Source organism: Phascolarctos cinereus, unplaced genomic scaffold (genome assembly GCF_003287225.1).
Source record: "Phascolarctos cinereus isolate Bilbo 61053 unplaced genomic scaffold, phaCin_HiC Scaffold_4;HRSCAF=312, whole genome shotgun sequence".
Lineage (NCBI taxonomy): Eukaryota > Metazoa > Chordata > Mammalia > Diprotodontia > Phascolarctidae > Phascolarctos > Phascolarctos cinereus.
This window is the reverse complement of record NW_027555847.1, coordinates 518,955,405-518,971,859: the sequence shown is the minus strand read 5'-3', so window position 1 is coordinate 518,971,859 and position 16,455 is coordinate 518,955,405. Positions and strand designations below refer to the sequence as shown.

The 16,455-nt window shown below is 36.9% G+C and overlaps 1 protein-coding gene and 1 pseudogene across 3 annotated transcripts in view; one reads left to right on the top strand and one right to left on the bottom strand.

Annotated features, from left to right (window-relative positions):
* The window catches only part of SPIRE1 (spire type actin nucleation factor 1), a 236,947-nt gene that overhangs the window by 103,094 nt on the left and 117,398 nt on the right, over positions 1 to 16,455 (top strand). The gene's annotated exons all lie outside the window — the stretch shown is intronic.
* Positions 1,267 to 2,265, bottom strand: LOC110207796 (L-lactate dehydrogenase A chain pseudogene; annotated as a pseudogene).

Here is a 16,455-nt window from a genome sequence, read left to right as displayed (position 1 = left end):
TTTACTTATTTTATCCAACATTCTTGCAAGTGATGGCTTTAACATTGAGGTCCCAAGTTTTGGTTGAAGATGAAAATTAAGATAAATCTGTGGACTAGAAATGTTGACCTTTTTAAAACAAGGCTACTTATTGTTATGGGTTAATTGAGTTCCAGTTACTCAAGTGAGCAGCATTTGACATAATTAGCTCCCATTGACATAATTAGCTCCCAGTTTGTCATAAAGGGTTCACATGGTAGAGATGCTAAAGAACTGTGGGACTAGTGTTTTTCAGCAATAGTTTATAGCTGACACTTGGCTTCACTCTCCCTGTTAAAAATTTGCTCTGCTTTCCAGACACTAAGCAGCAGGTGGCCATAGTGTGGCTACTGTGAGTTCAGAGAACTTTTCTTATCTCTTTAATGCCATCATCTCCCTGATCTTGAATCAAAGACCATAGTAGTAAGATAAAGATAAGTAGTAAGATAAAGATAAGCAAGAAATTGGTTAGTTTGCTTCCTGTGCATCTACTTGGACTTGAGACCAAACCAACAGAGAACTGGAATGACAAATAATGATCCTGTTCTAGGTCTGCTGATTCTTGTCACTGTGGTCTTCTAGTTCCTAAAAAAATTTTTTTGGTAGGTGGAGGTAGAGCAAGCCACAGGATTTCTTTCTTTCTTTTTTTTTTTTAAAGTCAATTATTTATTGTTTATTCAGTATTTAGGGTTAGTATGACACTTGAGGAATTGGTTGCATCATTGTACATATATAGATCTTTTTATATAATATGGAAATTTACAACTATTGATATATATGCAGGTAGACAAAATTAGGTCCTCTGGAAAGATGATATATGGGGCCATACTGCAGAGCTCTAATGGAGCGGAGCACAAAGGTAATCAATGCATCAATGAAGTATTAGTACTGTATGGTGTTTTGTATCCAGGAATATTGTCTTCTGGATCTGCAGGAACCTGTAGCACCTGCATACAAGGCAGGTAGTTACATACATGTGGGGTGCTGGCTCTGCTTGACAGCAACTACTGAGATTGTACCCAGCATCATATGCAAACAACAACAGGGTTTAGCAAATAGTAGACACACTGTACTATTCCACATTTCTAACTTGAGGAAGAGACTAGAGTGTGTTCGTAGGTTTTACATTTCTGGTGTTCAAACACTAATCAGAGGAAGGATTTGACCTATTTGAAAAGCACATCATACATAATCCTTTAACCACTGTTTCGTTCTTTCAATAGTAAAGTGGCAGCATATTAAAAGACTTTAAAATTGTAGCTTCTTCTGGATTCCCCAGAGAGTATCTGCATTCTTCTTTAAATGGCCCTCCTCCTCTGGATTCAGGTTTACCTTCACCATATTTGAAATGCCGCTGTGCCTCAAAATACACGGGACACTGAGGAAGAAATCCTCATTAATGCCATGTATCCTTAATCTTGGTGGAAACTGGATGCACTCTCCGAAGATTCTTCATAATGCTTTCTGCCAGATCACCACAGACAAGCCAGTGGCCCAGGAAGTGTAGCCCTTCAGCTTGATCACTTCGTAAGCACTTTCAACCGCCTGTTTATGAACATCTTTCCAATCCTCTGAATCAGCATTAGTTCCCAAAGCAGGATAAAGATTCTTCAGAGAGACACTGACAACATTCATACCACTCCACACAGGAGCATTGGAGTCTCCATGTTCCCCAAGGACCCATCCATGATGACTTGAAGAATGGATACCAAGTCTCTCCCCGATTTAGATAACAGAAATGGGCAGAATCCAGATTGCAGCCACTTCCAATAACACAATTTTTGAGAAGGCCACTTAGCTTCCGGGCCACATATGTCAAAATATCCACTGGATTGGAAACAATAAGCAGCTTGCAATTAGGGCTGTATTTAACAGTATTGGGAATGACGAATTTAAAGATATTCACATTACATTGGACCAAATTAAGACGACTTTCTCCCTCCTGTTGATGTGCCTCAGCCATAACAACAACCAACTTTGAGTTTACAGTCACACTGTAGTCTTTGACAGAAATAATCTTTGGTGTTTTGAGGAGAAGGCTGCCATGTTGGAGAGCTATCATCTCCCCTTTAGTTTGTCTTCTATTACATCAACTAGGGCAAGTTCATCAGCCAAATCCTTCATTAAGATACTGATAGCACATGCTATGCCAACTGCACTGACCCCAACAATAGTGATCTTATAATGGGGAACCTTGTCTTCCTTTAGGACATTCACAATCAGCTGGTCCTGGACAGTAGTTCCCATTTTGGGGGAGATCGAGGTTGCTGGTCAGGCTGAGAAAGTTCTGAGTTAGGTGTGAGACTGCTGCTCCCAGACTCATACAAGGAACAGGATTTCTAAAGTGTCTTGCATCTTTATGTTTTTTCCATAAGAGGGGGTAAAGAAGTGAAAAGAGCCTGGGGGCACTGTGAAGTAGAGGCAGATATTAAAAGAGAGGAGACAGTGTTCTGGCCCTTACCTAATATTTAATCAACTTCAGATCTCTATCTGAATGTTGGATTTAGTTACCCAGGTTGTCACTTTGAGACAAAATCCTGTTCCTGCAGTGCCTGTTGTATATACCTGTAAGAATTACAAAATAGTACAATCACTTAAGGCTTGATAGTAGAATAGTAATGGAGGGAGAATTGAGGCTGACAGAATCATGGCCTCTAAATGCTAAGAGCATCCTCAAAGATTATGTCTTCTTATAGCCAAAGACTATACTCATATTTGAATAAGAATTCTTTTAAAACTTTCCAAGTAGAGACATTTAACTGCAACCTCAAGATATTGAATTATTTGTCTAAGATCACATATGTAATTAAATGATGGATCCAAGAATGAAACCTACATCTCCTGAATCCATATCCTATGCTTCTCCCACTACTTTGCACTGCTTTTAATCAAATTATGCTGCAACAAAATTCATAATTTAAAAACATCTGTACAATTTAGAAGATGAAAAAGATCCAATATTGACAGATCTTTAAGGCAGAACTACTTGAATACATGATTTTAGACTAATGGAAATATTTTGGAGAATATAGACAGTGAATCACAAAACAATATATAACTTTTGACTGAGCAATTTCTTTACTAAGGATGTTATCCCCAAAATAGTATAAAAAGGAAAAAAGGGCTTTTCTGTACATGGTATTGATAGATATTGTATTTCTGTTAGGAAGAATTATTCAGTAGTTGGATGGTATGTACAACAGTTGGAGAATGGATAAATAAATTATCCTATATTGATGTGATATAATTAAAAATACTCTGATGCCTCACTGTAATATGGAGGTGCCCTTAGTTTATTAAAGACTGTGACTGTAAAAAGTACAATCTCTGGCAGACTCTACCATACTAGAAAGACCTTGAGTATTGTTCAGGTTACAGGATGAGTTGATTTTCTGAGGACCAATCTTGTATAAGTATAGAGAAGCTCTTCACTGGTAGTATGGCCATTTAGTGATGATTCCTTTGGCTGTGGCAACCCATTAAACAAGGATAGAATACAAAATTCCCTTTAGGTCTGTGTATTCCTCTTCTTCTGGAAATAGGGACAGAGGGTTGTAAGAATAACACAATTTTTAGACCGTTCATAAACTTTATGAGCTTTTAACTTAGCTACTAACACTCCAAAAGTGAGATCCCTGTCCAATCCTTTTACAAATGAGTGGCCATAGTATTGGAGGAGCTGAATTGCATCCATTTGACATTTTCACTTTCTATAAAGACAAAAGGAAATTGCTGCAATGTAAGGGGGCTCATAGGCAGCTAGATGGCATAGTGGATAGAGTACCAGGCTTGGAGTCAGGAAGACTCATCTTCCTGAGTTCAGATCTTGCCTCAGAAACTTACTTGATATGTGATCCTGGACAAGTCACTTAACCTTCTTTGCCTCAGTTTTGTCATCTTTAAAATGACCCCAAATGAGATCATAAAGAGTTGGACATGACTGAAATGGCTGAACAACAACAAAGGTTCTGCTTAGAAAAAAAAAGAGTTGGCATAATTGGTTTTTGTTTTGTTTTACTTTGTTTATGTAACAGCAACAAGAAGCAGGCTTTTGTGCAACATTGGTAATCTTATATTGCAATGCTTGGGAAAAGTATTTGCCAGAAAGCCTACAAGGAAATACCCAAAACAAAACAAAACAAAAAACAGCATATAGCAGATCTACATGCAGAGGATGAAGATGCATAGAAATTCTGTGAAGACCTTAATAAGGCCCTCCACATTAAATTATCATATTCTTAGATAAATTGGTGACTTGAATGCACAGGCAGGAATCGGTGAGGATGGTAAAAAATATGATGTAAAGTTAGGGTCAGGAATACAGAATGAGATAGGCCAAAGACTCGTAGACTGCACAGAAGCCTTACTTTGAAAAAAGAATTGAGAGGCGCTGGATAATATGGTGAACATTGGGAAAAATAATAAAAATGGGCATAATTTAATAAGAAGTATCCTGTTATTGATGTTGGAGATATTCTGAGTCAGACATCAGAATCAAACTAGAAACTGAGGCCTAGAAAGGTGAAATTATATGCTCCAGGTCGTCCAGGTAGAAAGTTTCAGAAGTGGTATCTGCACTTGGGTCCTCTCAGTCAGCCTTTTCTCAAGTAGATAGATCATATTCTAATGGGGGAAGGTAACAAATAATAGGGAGAGTGAAAGGAGGAGGGGTGGCATGACCTGGAACAAGCAGGAAATGGCATTGAGGCTTGGGGCCCTTAAAGATACGGTGAAAACTGACCTCTCAGAATCCAGGGACTCAGGAGTAGAATCCAAATTACTGATAAAGCATGCAGTGAGTAAGAAATAGAGATGTGGAATGGGATTAAAACAACTTTAACCTAATAAGTTATTGACAAATAATGTAATATGGATGGGAAAAGGACACACAGACTGATTAGAAGAACCAAAAAAGCATCTTAACCATTGAACACTCGACTTTCTTGGCAAAGTTGAAAGAAATAGCAACCAATGAAGAGTTTAAACTTGTCCATAAATCTTGTGAAGGATGTTGGAAAATTATGAGCGATAGCTTCCCATGAGAGAGAAGCGGTGGAGAGTAAAACCAATTTAAAGACAGTTTAGCTTTCTTTAAGTCATGTAGTCATTCTAAGGGCATTTGAGAGAGAAACTGAAAGGAGAACAAGTCAACAAGCATTTATTAAGAAAACACCAGGATACAGGGAGAGAGAACATGCAAACAGCCGTGTACAAACCAGACATATACAGGATAAACTGTAGATGTTCTCAGAGGGAAAGCACCAGCACTAACTGGACTCTGGAAAGCTTTTTGTGAAAGGTTCACTTTTAGCTGAGACTTGAAGGAACACAGGGAGCCAGTGAGTAGGTAGAAAATTCAAGGCCAGTAAGCAGAGCCAGTGAAAATGCATGGTGTTAGAAGATGGAATGCCTTGTGCCAGAAACAGCAAAGTGTCCAGTGTCACTGTATCATAGCATACATGGAGGGGAGTAAGGTGTGGAAAGACTGGAAATTCAGGAAGGTACTAGGTTATAAAAGGCTTTAAAAGCCAAACAGGTTTTTAGATTTGATCCTGAAGGTAGTAGGAAATCATGGGAATTTATTGAATATGGAGATAACATGATCAGAGCTGTGCTTTAGGAAGATTACAAAAGATATTTTCAAAGTAGAATTCACAGGATTGGCAACAGATTGGATATGGGGGGAGAGAGAAGTGAAAGTGTGAGAAATTACAGATGACACCAAGGTTAAAAGTCTAGGTAACTGGGATGATGGCAGTATACTTGACTCTAATAGGGAAGGGTGGTTTTTTTTTTGTTAGTTTGTTTGTTTATTTGTTTTTTGGTAAAGATACTGAATTCAGTTTTGGACATGTTGAATTTGAAGTATCTGCAGGACATCCAGTTTGAGGTGTATAATCAGTAATGGCTAGTAGCTTTCATGTAGTGCTTTAAAGTTTGCAAAGTGCTTTACAAATACTGTTTCACTAGATCTTTATAACAACCTTTTAAATTAGGTATTATTCCCATTTTACAGATGAGAAAACTGAGACAGAGGTTAAGTTACTTGCCCAGAGTCACACATCTAGTAAATGAAGCCAGATTTGAACTAGAGTCTTCCTGAACTTGAGGGTCAGTGTTCTATTCACTGCCACTTGGAGACAGGAGAATGGACATCAGGAGAGAGCTTAGGGCAATACAGATAGATCTGAGAATTGTCCTCTTGGAGAGGAGAATTGAATTCATGGGAGCTGATGAAGCCACCAAGTCATGGGAGCCCTGGGAGGTTTGAGGAGGGATAAAAAGGTTTCTAAAAAGCATTGTACTGAGTGGGATAGTGAACTGATTAGGAAGGTAGGTTATGTAACAAATTTATAGTAGACAAAAATAAAATAAAGATGTAAAATACTTGTAAAGATTTTTATAACAAGCTGTTTTTACCTTGGAGGATTGTGAAGCCACTGTACTTGTGTGCTAGCATGACAGACTTGAATATCCTTATAGGGAAAGTAGAATTGTCAATAAAAAGAAGAAATATGGTGAAAGTATACTTAGAGAAGAACTGGGTGCTAGGTAAGAAAGTCACGAGAGTACTGAGGGATCAATTCACAACGTATCTAATGGAAGAGAAGATAGCAAAAGTGTGGGAGGAAATTGGACCTTATTAATATCCCCAAAAAGGGACAATCAAGAGAACATCAATAATTAATACTTATATGTTTGCTTTACCATCTATGTTAATTTTTATGAGGATTGTTAACCCACATAGAGAGCATTCATGATGAAATTTAATTAAATTAAAGAACAATCTTTATTAAATGATATTTTACAATGAACCATGTTGATCATCACAAAATTGAAAAAAAATGTAGAAAATTCAAAATTCTGCTATTTTTACTGTTGACTATGAAAAAGCATTTTATTTGGTAGAGCAAAATACTCCCTTAAATTTAAAGCCTCTCTCCCAGTAATGCATTTTCCATGCATTCATCAAAATTATGCAAGTCCTCCAGATACATAATAGACAGTTGTTCAGTGAATATCTGAACATTAAATATTAGGTGAGGCATAGAAAAAAACAGATTAACTTCTGATATTCAATATTTATGTCACTCTAGGCAAATAACTTACACTCTCTGAACTTTACTTAACTCTAAAATGAGGGAGTTGGGCTCTTATCTCTAAAGTCTTTTCTAGATCTAAATCGGTAAAACTGTGATCTATTTTTGCATTGAATAATACGTTTGCATATTTGAGAAGTTGCATAATATAGAGGAAAAGGTGCAACATCTAGCAGGAATTACTAGCAGAAATCAGATGGGATCTGGGTTTTAATTTCACCTCTAACACTTAACTGGTCACGGGACTATGAGTTATCTACTTCTGATGACTTGAACTTAGTGAGGAAATCTTTGATGCTCCCTGTATCCTTGTGCTTCTGCTTACTGCTCTACATTTTTTTTAATTCTTCCTAGCTACTTAGTAATACAACCAATACCAGGAGCAGTGTCTTCTGACTCAAAATCAGTGCTTTTTTCAGTGCCTAAGAATCTTAATATTTCTTATTTGTTTTACATGAATGTTTCATTCAACAAGCATTTACCCAGTAATTTCTACATACCAGCCACTAATAGTGCATACTTTTCTTTTTTCTTATATGTGTAACTAGTGTTTCCTTTCATAGCACGCAAGTCCCTTCCACATAGTCTTTGTATCTGAAGTGCTCAGCATGTAGTAGAATAAATACTGCTTAAATAATTCAGTTCTGCCAGAAATTGTTTTTAATCTATGAAACTGTATTTCTCTTCTTAGTTCATTTTTGTGAACTAGTGCAAGACAGATAATTTTAAAGGGAATCATTTAGAAGACAGACTTCAGAAATTTAGGAAGAAAATTTTTTCACAAATCCTGTTCCTTTAACTTTTCCTAGTAGAATGTTGAGTCCCTTGGAGTTCTTACAGAAGTTAAAATGGACCATAAAAGTGTTTACAAAAATCTCATCTGTAACAATATGTTCCAAATGTCCCCTTCAGCTAAACAAGGAGCAGTGTGACTAACATGTAAAAACTCAAGGTCTGTAAATTGAAGCTTCAGGATATTAAAGAATTTGTGACTCATGATAGTAATGACATGTACGTTGTTCATATTTTGTGGATTAGGGTTTTGGATCGAAAGATCACATTACCATTGACATTGTTTATTTTGTCAGTAGAGAAGGCAAACAGTGAATTGAGAAGAAACTCAACTGCATTTTTTCATTTAGAAATGGTTACATAAAAATAATTTAGAGTCACTAGGCTGTTCAGATTCTTGGGCACTATTTGTTTCCTGCTCTCATAAGTAAGATTCAGCACTTCTTTTTGTATAAACGGATTTTTAGTTGATTTTTTATTTTTACATTGTCTAGCTATATCCCTTTCCCTCTCCCAGAATAGCCCCTTACAACAAAGAATTCTGTGGTTTTTTTTAGAGTGAGAAAGAATAGAAAAAAAAATCAGCAAAACTGATAAAAAAGACTTGATATTACTTGCAATGTTCCACATTCATGGGGATGCCTTCCCCTATGGCCACCTCTTCAAAGGCATGTAGAATATCTCTTTTCCTATCTCTTATTTTGGGTCCTATTTGTTCTTTATGTTTTTTATATTTATTTTAAATTATTCAGTGGTGGTTCATACCATTTCATTGTTGTGGTCATTCATTGTGTACTTTGTTTTCTTGACTCTGCTTAGTTCAGTTTGCATCAGTTCCTGCAGATCTTTCCATGGTTCTCTGTTTTCATCATTTTCATTGTTTTTTTTTAACTTCTTTTTTTCCTTTTTTTTTTTAAGGTAATTGGGGTTAAGTGACTTGCCCAGGGTCACAAAGCTAGTAAGTGTCAAGTGTTTGGTCTGAGGCCGGATTTGAACTCAGGTCCTCCTGACTTCAGGACCAGTGCTCTATCCACTTCGCCACCTAGCTGCTCCTCGTTTTTTTTATAGCTCAACAATATTCCATTACATTCTTGTACTGCAGTTTGTTTAGCCATTCCAGTCAGTGGGAGTCTATTTTGTTTCTAGTATTTTGATCTACAAAAAGCATTGCTATAAATATTTTGTTGTATAGAGATTTGTTTTGTCATCAGCCTCCTTGGAATATTTGCCTATCATTGGAATCTCTGGGTCAAAGGATGTGGACATTTTTGCCATTTTATTTGTGTAATTCTAAATTTTCTTTCAGGATGGTTCAGCAAATTTTCAGCTCTACCAGCAATGCATTAGCATGCCCTTCTTTCCACAGCCCCTCCAATATTCACTATTCCCATCTTTTGTCATTGTTAAGAAGTACAACCTCAGAGTTATTTTGATTTGCATTTCTAGTGCAATTATTACACTATTAGTGTTAATAATTGTATTATTAGTGATTTGGAACATTCTTTAATATGGTTCTTATGACTGTTCTTTTAGAGGGTGGCTTTTGATCTTGCTGTGTTTCTGTTAGTTGTCTGTATATCTTGACCAATCCCTTAACTAAGAAATTTGATACAAAGATTTTTTCCCAGTTGACCATACTGCATATAGTTATCCCATATGCATAAATTTTGTTTGTGTAAATTAAATAGGTTAAATTCTAAAATTTCCTATAGAAATGAAGAATAATTTAATTCTTAAGTTGTTTAAGAACAAATTTGAAAGCTTTTCAATTTCATGTAATTAAAACCATCTATTTTTGTCTTTTGTAAATTTTTCTCTCCCTTGTTTGGTTAATACTTTATCCTTTACTTATAGTTATGAAAGATATATGATCTTCATATCTTCTAATTTTTATGATATGGTTTTTAGTATTCAGGTTACGTATCTATTTTGAATTTATTGTGGAATATAGTGTAGGAAGTTAGCCTAAGCCTTATTTCTGTCAGACCATTTGCAGTTTTCCCAGCAGTTTTTATTAAATTGCAAAATTTTTACTAATTTATGTTTTCAGGTTTGTTAAACACTGGATTTTGCCATCATTTCTGATTCTCCGTTGTCTAATCTGTTTTATTTATCTACTCTTCTATTTTTTTAAAACTAGTACCAAAATTTTGGTTTTGATAAAATTCAGTGCTATTGCCCATTCATTCTTGTCTTATTTCATCATTTCCCTTGACAGTCTCGATCTTTAGTTTCTCCAAAAGAATATTGTTATTATCTTTCTCCACTATTTCTCTAACATTAAATCTGCAAATTAACTTTGGTAGAATTGTGATTTTTATTTTATCCACGTGGTCCAACCATGAATTGCTGTGTGTTTAAGTTGTTCTTTTTCTCTAAGGAACACTTTGTGATTGAATCTGTGTAAGTATTAAGTGGGTTTTTTTTTTTGTAAATCGACCTCCAAATACCAAATGAATTTTGTAGTTATTTTGAATGGAATTTCTCTTCCTCTTATTTCCTCTTAGATTTTGTTGTTAGAAATGCTCCTGATTTTTGTGGATTGGTTTTCTAGCTGTAACTTTGCTGAAGCTATAAATTTTCTCAATTTCTTTGCCCTAGGTTATTTTCAGTTTCCTTTTCCCTCCAATTGTTTAAGTAAAATTTTGTCATAGTAAATACTTTCAATAAATCAATTAGTAAACATTTATTAGGCACCTGTGCGCCAACATTTCATGAATTAATTGCTATAGTCTATTTGATGCAATTTTATTTAAAATTTTAAAAAATGATTAATAGATTAGCTATAGTTCTGTGCTTTATCTGTTTCTGGTTGTGTTAGAACTATATTTGTTTGATAGGGTGCTTTCTTTCTCAGTAGTCTTTCCTCAGTTGGTCAGGTGCATTCTTTCTCAATTTTTCTTGAGAATATTTTGTCTAGTACTGGTATTAAATCTTCTTTAAAGTTTGATAGAATTATCCTGTAAACTCATCAGTTTGTTTGGTAGTTCACTTATAGCTAGTTCTGTGTGTGTGTGTGTGTATGTGTGTGTGTGTGTGTGTGTGTGGCAGTTTAGGTATTTTATGTCATTGAAGATAATCTTCATTTCCTGTGTTTTTACACTTTGTTGGCATAAACTTATGCTTGGTAGAATCTGATACTTCTTTTTATTTCTTCTGGTTTTGTTTAGATTTTACCTTTTTCATTTGTTATTTTGTTGGTTAGATTTTCTGCTCCGTTCTTTTAAAATCAGGTTAGCTAAAGGTTTATCAAATTTTAAAGTCTTTTCAAAGTACCAGCTTTAATTTGCTTGGCATTTCTGTAGTCTTTGGGTTCCAATTTATCAAGTTCTCCTAATTTTCAAGATTTCCTCTCCTGTTCTTATTTTAGGTTTGTTTATTTGTTGGGTTTCTGTGCTTTGTAATTGAATGTTTAGTTCATCTGTCTTCTATTTTGCTGAGGCATTTTTTAGGGTATGACTTTTCCTCTGAGGAGTAATTTAACAGTATTTCAGAAATTTGGTATATCATCTCAGTGTTTTTGACATATTTGTTTCTCTGATTTTTTTTCTTGGATTGACTTTTTTTTTTAAGGATAGCCTTTCCCCATGTGAATGCCTCTATATCCCATCTACCCCCCATTCTTCTTTCTAATTTCCCTTTGTGTACTATTTTCCCCCATTAGAATGTAAGCTCCCTAGGGCAAGCGTGGACTATCATTTATACTTGTATTTGTGTCACTAGTATTTGCTGACACACAGTGATTGTTTAATAAAAGCTCTGTTTAGGTGACTGTGTATTTATGCATCCATCTGTCTCATTGTTAAGTTCTTCTTTAGCACTGTTTCTTTTTTTTTGTACTCTGTGAATTGATTGTTTATTTTTATTGTGTAATGATAGGTAAAGGATGTGTAAAAGTATTTATGCCTTTTTACATTTATTTGCAGTTTTCTGTGACCTTATGGTTCATTTTTTAACAAGTGCCATATGATGCTGAGAAATATGTATAGTTTTTAGTGGTCTGGTTCAGAAAGTACCACAAGTATTTTTAAAAAGTTCTAATTTTGCTAGCAGTTTAAGGCAAGTGGTGAAGTGTTTAGAGCACTGGTCCTTGCGTCAAGAACCTGAGTCAAAGGGGTCAGCTAGATGGCACAGTGGCTGGAGCACTGGCCCTGAGTTCAAATCTTGCCTTAGACACATGATACTCACTAGCTGTGTGACCCTGGGCAAGTCACTTAACCCTGATTGCCTCGTCCAAAAAACCAAACAAACAAATAAATAAATAAATAAAAAGAATGCTACAGTGTGTCTCAAAAATCTCAGAGGCGGGGGTGGAGCCAAGATGGTGGAGTGAAAGAATGACTTGCTAGAGCTCTCCCCCAAACCCCTCCAAATACCTATAAAAAATGGCTCTAAACAAATTCTTAAGCAGCAGAACCCACAAACAGACAGAGTGAAACAAATTTCCAGCCCAAGACAACCTGGGTGGTTGATCAGAAAGGTATATTGAGTAGGTCTGGTAGAGGAGCCCAGTTCGGCATGGGCATGTAGTCCACAGCGAACCTAGAGCAGGCCTCAGAGAACTGAATTGCAGGCAGCTGTGGCAGCTTCCAGACTTCTCAACCCAGAAACGCCAAAGAAAACTTAGAAGGGCAGTGGGAAAAGTCTGTTTCAGCGGTGAGAGAGAAGCTAGGTCTCAGAGCCAGTTCTGGAGAGCAGAGATTGGAGTGCTGCCCCGGGGTGGCGACTGCCTCTTGAGCTCCCAGCCCACAGATTGAGGGGGAATCAAGTGGCTGATCAGAGGGAGACTGCAGGGATCTCTTTGCCAGTGCTGAGGCAGGAATCTCTTGCTTTGCCTGTGCTTGGATCTGGGTCACAGTTCTGGGTGGTGGTCCTGGGGCGAGGAGCACTGGAGTGGTGGAGCTTGTAGTGGCTGTGCAGAAGAAATCCTCCCCATTGTTCCAAGACAGAAAAGAGAGCTTGTGGTCACTTATAGACCAGAGCACAGGCCAGGAAAGGTGTAAACACCTCACCCTGGATCATACCATCTTGGAAGAACTGAAAATTTACAGGTCCCTGGAAGTATCTCTGAAAACAGCTGTACAAACCCCCGAAGCTTGGGACAGTACATTCTCCATATTGGAAGCAGACCTCTACCTTAACAAAGAGTTTATAACTCAAATAATTGGCTGGGACCATGAGCAAACCTCGCAAGAAGTGTTAGACGTAGAATCCTTTTTTTGGTAACAAAGAAGATCAAAACATTCAACCAGAAGAAGACAACAAAGTCAAAGCTCCTACATCCAGAGCCTCCAAGAAAAATATGAATCAGTCCCAGGCCTTGGAAGAGCTCAAAAAGGATTTTGAGAAGCAAGAAAAGTAGAGGAAAAACTGGGAAGAGAAATGAGACTGATGATAAGTCAACAGCTTGCTAAGGGAGACCCAAAAAAATACTGAAGAAAATAACATCTTAAAAAATAGCCTAACCCAAGTGGCAAAAGAGGTTCAAAAAGCCAGTGAGGAGAAGAATGCCTTAAAAAGCAAATTGGCCAAATGGAAATGGAAGTCCAAATCTTACTGAAGAAAATACTTCCTTAAAAATTAGAATAGAGCAATTGGAAGCTAGTGACTTTATGAGAAATCAAGACACTGTAAAACAAATCCAAAAGAATGAAAAATTAGAAAACAATGTGAAATATCTCATTGGAAAAACAACTGACCTGGAAAATAGATCCAGGAGAGAAATTTAAAAATTATTGGACTATCTGAAAGCCATGATCAAAAAAAGAGCCTAGACATCATCTTTCAAGAAATTATCAAGGAAAACTGCCCTGATATTTAGAACCAGAGGGCAAAATAGAAATTGAAAGAATCCACAGATCTCCTCCTGAAAGAGATCCCCAAAGGAAAACTCCTAGGAATATTATAGCCAAATTCCAGAGTTCCCAGGTCAAGGAGAAAATATTACAAGCTGCCAGAAAGAAACAATTCAAGTATGTGGAAACACAATCAGGATAACACAAGATTTAGCAGCTTCTACATTAAGGACACAGGGCATGGAATATAATATTCTGGAGGGCAAAGGAGATAGGATTACAACCAAGAATCATCTACCCAGCAAAACTGAGTATAATCCTTCAGGGGAAAAAATGGACATTCTGTGAAATAGAGGACTTTCAAGCATTCTTGATGAAAAGACCAGAGCTGAATAGAAAATTTGACTTTCAAATACAAGACTCAAGTGGAACATGAAGAGGTAAACAGGAAAGAGAAATCATAAGAGACTTATTAAGGTTGAACTGTTCACATTCCTGCATGGAAAGATGATATTTATAACTCATGAGACTTTTGTCAGTATTAGGGTAGTTGGAGGGAAAAAATTATATGTATGTATAGATATAGATATAGATAGACAGAGGGGACAGGATGAGTTGAAGATTAAGGGGTCATATCTGGAGAATAAAATTAAGGGGAAGAGGAGATTATCTGGAGAAGAGAAAGGGAGGTAGAATGGGGTAAATTATCTCACAAAAAAAAAAACCAGGAAAGAAAAGGCTCTTGCAGTGGAGGGGAAACAGGGGAAGGAGAGAGGGAATGAGTGAATCTTATTCTCATGGGATTTGGATTAAGGAGGGACTAGCATACACACTCAATTGGGTATGGAAATCTGTCTTACCCTACAGGAAAATAGGGGGCCAAGGGGACAAGAGAGCAGGGGATGATAGAGAGGAGGGCAGATTGGGAAAGGGGTAATCAGAAGCAAACACTTCTGAGGAGGGGCAGGGTCAAAAGAAAGAATTGAATAAATGGGGAGGGTGGGATAAGATTAAGGGAAATAGATTTAGTTTTTCACAACATGACCACTATGGAAGTGTTTTGCATAATTACACATGTATAACCTATATTGAGTTGCTTGCCTTTTCAATGATAGTGGGTGGGGAGGTAGGAAGGGAGAAAATTTGGAACCTAAAGTTTTAAAAACACATGTTTTTAAAAAATGTTTTCACTTGCAACTGGGAAATAAGAAATACAGGAAATTGGGTACAGAAATCTGTCCTGCCCTACAGGAAAATAGAAGGCACAGGGGATAAAAGAAGAGGGGGAGAGATAAAAGGGAGGGCAGACTAGGGACAGGGATATTTACAATGAGTGCCAACTTGGGGTGAAGAGAGGGGCGAGTTGGGGTGAAAATTTGGAGCTCGAAATCTTGTAGAAGTGAATGTTGAAAGCTAAAAATAACTTTGGAAAAAAAATCTTAGGGGCAGCTAGGTGGCACAGTGGATAGAGCACCAGCCTTGGAGTCAGGAGGACCTGAGTTCAAATGTGACCTCAGACACATAACACTTACTAGCTGTGTGATCCTGGGCAAGTCACTTAACCCCATTGCCTAGCCGAAAGAAAAAAAAAAGAACCTGATTCAAATGTGATCTTAGACACTTATTAGGTGTGTGATCCTGGGCAAGCTACTTTACTCTCTACCTCAGTTTCCTCATCTTTAAATTGAGGATAAAAATAGCAGCTGCTTTCCAGGTTTGTTGTGAGGATTAAATGAGATAACATTTGTATAAATTTGTAATATTCGTAAAGCACTTTGCAAACCTTATAGATGAGGAGGAGGCATTTAGTTACATAATTTAACGTACTGTATCATCTTCAGGAAGTAAACTATTTTAAGAAATTAACTTCACTCTGATAAAAAGATTGAAAAACTTGAAAGCACACCTACAAAATTAAATAACCAGTGTAAAAGCTCTATATATATCCTTAATCCCATCCCTTCCCAGCTTTTATAGCAAATTACCCTGTCATCATCACTCTATTGTCTTTAACTTATTTTCTTTATCTTCTGGTTCCTTTTTGTTGCCTACAGACATTCTCATGTCTCCCTTATCCCTTAAGAAAAAACAAAGCCCTCACTTGATCCTACCATCTACACTAGCTATACTCTATCTCACCTCTCTTTCATTGCTATACTTCTTGAGAAAGCAGTTTACAGTGAGTACCTTTACTTCCTCCATTCTCATTCTCTTCTAAACTCTGGACAATCTAGCTTCTAACCTCATCACTAAAGAGAACCTTCTCTCTCCAAAGTTACAGGGATCTCTTGATTGCCAAAACTAATGACCTTTTCCCAGTTCTCATCCTCCTTGACCTCCCCACAGTGTTTGATACTATTGGTCAACTTCTGGATCCTTACTTCTCTTTAGATTTTCATGACACTGCTTCTCATGGTCTACTTCCTAGCTGGCTGACCATCCCTCCTCAGTCTCTTTTGCTGGTTCTTCATGTCATGTCCATTAATATGCAATTTTCCAAAGTCTCTGTCCTGATCCACCTTCTCTTTTTACTCTCTACTGGTACACTCACTGATCTTATGAGTTCAATTATTATCTTTGTGCAGTTGATTCCTGGCTTCATATATCCAGCGTAGTCTCACTAGCGAGCTACATTAATGCATCTCCAACAACCTTTTGGACACCTCAAACTATATTTCCTGGGAGTCATCTCATATATCCAAAACAGAATCTATTAATTACCTTTCTCTCCAAACTCTTCTGTTTTCCCA